This window comes from Mastomys coucha, unplaced genomic scaffold (genome assembly GCF_008632895.1).
Source record: "Mastomys coucha isolate ucsf_1 unplaced genomic scaffold, UCSF_Mcou_1 pScaffold15, whole genome shotgun sequence".
In the NCBI taxonomy this organism is placed as follows: domain Eukaryota; kingdom Metazoa; phylum Chordata; class Mammalia; order Rodentia; family Muridae; genus Mastomys; species Mastomys coucha.
The window spans coordinates 94,357,300-94,362,854 of record NW_022196897.1 but is presented as its reverse complement, the minus strand read 5'-3'; the positions used below and the strand labels follow the sequence as shown (position 1 = coordinate 94,362,854).

Here is a 5,555-nt window from a genome sequence, read left to right as displayed (position 1 = left end):
TGCTCCACAGTTTGTCTCTGTATCTCCTCCCATGGATACTTTGTTCCCCCTTGTAAGAAGGACCGAAGTATTCACACTTTGGTATTCCTTCTTCTTGAACTTCAAGTGGTCTATGAATTGTATTTTGTGTATTCTGAGCTTCTGGGCTAATTAATATCTACTTTTCATTGAGTGCATACTATGTGTGTTCTTTTGTAATTGGGTTACCTCACTCAGGATATTTTCTAGTAACATCCATTTACCTAAAAATTTCATGAATTCATGGTTTTCTAATAGCTGAGTAGTACTCCACTGTGTAAATGTACCACATTTTCTGTATCCATTCCTCTGTTGAGGGACGTTTGGGTTCTTTCCAGCTGCTGGAAATAAGGCAGCTGTGAATATAATGGAATGTTTGTCTTTATTGCATGTTGGAGCATCTTCTGGGTATATGCCCAGGAGTGGTGTAGCTGGGTCCTCTGGTAGTACTATGTCCAATTTCCTGAGTAACTGCCAAACTGAATTCCAGAGTGGTTGTACCAGCTGCAATCCCACCAGCAGTGGAGGAGTATTCCTCTTTTTCTACATTCTTGCCAGCATTTGCTGTCATCTGATACACACCTATGGTCACTTGACCTTTGACAAAGGAGCTAAAACCATCCAGTGGAAAAAAGACAATATTTTCAACAAATGGTGCTGGTTTAATTGGCGGTTAGCGTGTAGAAGAATGCAAATTGGTCCATCCTTTTTTTTTAAATTAGATATTTTATTTACATTTCAAGTGATATCCCCTTTCCCAGTTTCCCCTCTGAAAAAAAACTTCTATCTCCCCCCTCCCCCCACCAACCCAACCTCTCCCAATTCATGGCCTTGGCATTCCCCTACACTGGGGCATAGAGCCTCCACAGGACCAAAATGGTCCTTCCATTGATGACCTAAACTAGGCCATCCTCTGCTACATATGTAGTTGAAGCCATGAGTCCCACCATGTGTACTCCTTGGTTGGTGGTTTAGTCCCTAGAAGCTCTGGGGTTACTGGTTAGTTCATATTGTTGTTCCTCCTATGGGGCTGCAAACCCCTTCAGCTCCTTCTCTAGCTCCTTCATTGGGGACCCTGTGCTCAGTTCAATGGATAGCTGTGAGCCTCTACTTCTGTATTAGTCAGGCACTGGCAGAACCTCTCAGAAGACAGCTATATTAAGCTTCTGTTAACCAGCACTTGCTGGCATCCACAATAGTGTCTGTTTTTGATGATTGACTATGGGAAGGATTCCCAGGTGGGACAGTCTCTGGATTGTCCTTCCTTCAGTCTCTGCTCCATTCTTTGTCTCTGCAATTCTTCCCATGGGTATTTTGTTTCCCCTTCTAAGAAGGATTGAAATATCCACACTTTGGTCTTCCTTCTTGATTTTTTGTGGTTTGTGGATTGTATCTTGGGTATTCTGAGCTTCTACAGAAAATATGGTACATTTACACAATGTAATACTACTCAGCTATTAAAAACAATAAATTTATGAAATTCTTAGGGAAATGTATGGATCTGGAGAATATCATCCTGAATGAGGTAACCCAATCAGAAAAGAACACACATGGTTTGCACTCACTGATAAGTGGATATTAACCCAGAAGCTTGGAATACCCAAGATACAATCCACGAATTGATCCATTCTTATCTCCTTGTTCAAAGCTCAACTCCAAAAGAATCAAGGAACTGCACAAAAAAGCAGATACACTGAAACTAATAGAAAAGGAAGTGGGGTGCTCGCTTCGGCAGCACATATACTAAAATTGGAACAATACAGAGAAGATTAGCATGGCCCCTGCGCAAGGATGAAAAAAAAAAAAAAAGAAAAGGAAGTGGGGAAGAGCCTCGACCACATGGGCACAGGGGAAAATTTCCTGAACAGAGCACCAGTAGCTTATGCCCTTAGGTCAAGAATTGATAAATGGGACCTCATAAAATTACAAAGCTTCTGCAAGGCAAAGGACACTGTCAATAGGCTAAAAGGCCAACCAACAGATTGGGAAAAGATCTTTACCAATCCCATATTTGATAGAGGGCCAATATCCAATATATACAAACAACTCAAGAAGTTAGACTCTAGAGAACAATATAACCTATTAAAAATGCAGTACAGAGCTAAACAAAGAATTCTCAACTGAGGAGTACTAAATGGCTAAGAAGCACCTAAAGAAATGTTGAACATCCTTAGTCATCAGGGAAATGCAAATCAAAACAAGCCTGAGATTCCACCTCACATCAATCGGAATGGCTAAGCCATCCATTTGTTTATTCTCTAGTTTTAAAATCCTTTCTGGTATTTTACAAACACCTAGAGTTTTTCTAGGTTCTGGTAATGTAGCATGAATACAAAGAATATGTTTTTGGCATTTTTAGAGTATATTACTTTGGAGGAAAGTTACATAGTAAAATATTAGTTCTTTAAACAACTCTAGGTTATAATTTCAATAAATGGTGTGAAGAGAACATATACAGAGCCATGAGAGAATATAGAATGTTGGCATAGCAACCACAGATAGAAAATTAACACATAGTTGGTTATATTCTCTTTGAACTTACATAGTTTATATTTTCTAGCAATTGTACATAGCAGTATAATTGAATTCTGATCAGTAAAATATTAGTAGAAATCATGTTTATTATTTTCTAGTCTATCTCACTAAACTTCCATTCCTTCTGTATAGGGCTAGGGCTGAAAACATAAACATGGTGGTCCTTGAATCTATGTCTTGAAAATGGCAGTGACATATTGGAAAAAGCTTGGTCTTTGATGGATCACAAGGAAGGCTAGTAACCATCATTTAGCTGTTACATATGAACAAATGGATTTATTTTGGATTTAGTCACAGAAATGGTATTATTTTTTATTCTGAAACTACAACTGCAAAAACCTGTCATAGAAACCAATTCTTAAGTTTTGATTCCAAATAAACTTAAAGTGTGATGCCATCCATAACAAATATTTAAGGTTAGTGACTTTGACAGCAGTAATTTTTGCATAGGTATAAAATTCCTGGGAGTTGGGAAAACATTGATTCATGCTGTGAACTGGACAGAGTATTTGATAAAGGCATTTACTGCTTGTGATAACTTAATGGCAAAGATAATCTGTTGAATCCACACTTAATTTGTAATTGGGAATGGCTTTTTACCTCAATTCAAGGAGACATTTTATTTGTTATGATTAGGATTGGAAGTGGTATTACAGGCATTTTATAGGTACAATCCATAAATAAATGTTTTATAAAAAGGTACTACAGGTCCTGAAAATGTTGGAAATCCAAGAAACTTTCTCCAATGGATGCATTTAGAAAGACTAAGAATGATCATATAAGTCAGTTTCTGCTTCTGTCTTTTACCAAAATGTTACTAGAAAATCAATCCAGAAGTAATTATACAACTGCTAGGTAATAACGTAATATTGATGATTTTTATCTTTTCTTAAAAGCCATACTTCAAGATCTCAGGCCATAAGTGATGAATCTAAACAGGCTTTTAATGGCAGTGACTCAGAGTTATGTAAAAAATAATTAGGATAAAACTTTTGTGGCTTTTCCTTCAAGCTCTAGGGTTTGAGGTGGTTCCAAGATCCTTTCAATTCATTCAAAAGACTTTACCCCAGGAGCTATGAAACAAAGACCTAAGTCCATATTGAGAATTTTACTTAGAATAGAGTTTTATACCTATTAACTGGATCAAAGAAAGGATTAGAAACTGTGTCAGAAACTTAGCAAGTCAAAAACTAAATATCTGATAGGAAGTCAACAAAACTTTGTTATTAGAAATAGTATTATTTTATAAGTGATTTTCAAGAATATATTTGTCTGGAGATAGCATGTAAACTTAATCCTCAAAAACAAAGAAGTTAAAAGAGTAGAGCACAGTTTAGTCTTTGTTATTGGAAACTGAATGGTATCCTGTGTTCTATAAAACCATGTCAAATTAAAGAAAGCATTACAAAACGTGAGATGATCCGATAAGTATGAGATCATGAACCTTACAAAGATTATCAAGAATTTGGATAATTGGGCTTGGACATCTCATATTTATACTCAGTTTTGTTGGTGTGCAATTGCTAACAGCGTTTTTCTCATACTTATTTTCACTTGTATTTTAACAGGTTCAACATAGAGTCCCATTGCCTTTGGCTACTATAGCTTCTGATAAGGAGTCAGCTGTTATCTTTATTTAGAGTCCTTGGTACTAAATCAATCACCTTTCTAGACTCTAGACACTTCAGGAAGAGACAAGTCCTTCTGAAATCTTGATCTTGAATGTCTAGGCTTTAGAGGTGTGATAAAATAAATTTATTTCACTTAAGATATTTGCAATAGATATTCCTTGTATTTGTAACAACAGTACAAGAGCATCTAAGCTCTGATGCAGATTTCACATCTTTTCTGGGTTACAATTTTACTTTTCTGAGAGGTGTTCTAACGTCTGTCATAAAAACTAATTGTGAATTTAAGAGGAGCAACAAGAAATAAAAATTTCATTCTCATTTAAGTGATGTTTTTATTGTAGGACATCTCTATGTTTATACCTAGTTTAAACATATAGATTTCTTTACAAAATGCAATCATATTCTCATTTTTTTAAAAGGCAACAGGTATTATCTGAGGAGAAGAGATATTTTCACCAGGTTAGATGATCTTTAATTTAGCTTTGCCAACAATCACTCACCTAAAGTATGACTAATAGCTCATGCAAGAAGTGAAATACATTTTATCTCCATTACTAGTTTAGTAGAAAAAATGGCTTACAATTCTTGTTTTGAGCCATTATTGTTTCATTTGTAGTTTTTATACAAGGTACTAGAAAACATAGGATAGCTGTGCATCTTGAAAAAGCTAACCAGATTTTTTTGAGATTCTTAACTATTTTGTAATTTTGCATTCTTTTTCACTTTCTTTTCATTTTCTCAGATGGTCACTAATTCCTAAATCGACAAATAAATAAGCATTGAGAATCCCCTACCTTCTAGTACTGTACTAGATGTAGGCTTAAAGAACAGTAAAACTAAGTAATCTTTTCCAATATAAATATTATGAGAAAGAGATATTTATCAAATAAGAAAAATGGTTGTAAAGTTATAATTTTGATAATGTCTGGAAGAAGAGAAGCATGATGCTTTGAAAGCATAGTGTGTTGGGATTTGACCTAATCACAGAGGTTTCTTTCCCACGGAAGTGATAATTGAACTGAGATCTGACAAAGGAGAAGGTACTAACTAGGTCCCTGGAGAAATTTTTTCATTAATTTAAAAAAATTGAAATTAAAATATAATTACATCATTTCTCCACTTCCATATCCTCCCTCCAACCTCTTGCATGTATCTCCTTGTTCTCTCTCCAATTCTTGACCTCTTTTCTTTGAATGTGTGTGTGTCCCTAAATTTATAAATACAACCTTCTCAGTCACAGGGCTGACAACTTGCTATTGGATAAGTAGCTAGAGGCTCATCCCTGGGGAGACTATCAGGCTTTGCTCTTAATATGCCTTAGTTGCTTATAGTTTTTTATCTGTGGTTAGGATCTGATGAGATGTCCCTTTC

At 35.6% G+C, this 5,555-nt stretch overlaps 1 pseudogene; it reads left to right on the top strand.

The window, feature by feature from the left end:
• The first annotated feature begins 1,737 nt into the window (after positions 1 to 1,737).
• Positions 1,738 to 1,838, top strand: LOC116092662 (annotated as a pseudogene).
• The last annotated feature ends 3,717 nt before the right edge of the window (positions 1,839 to 5,555 follow it).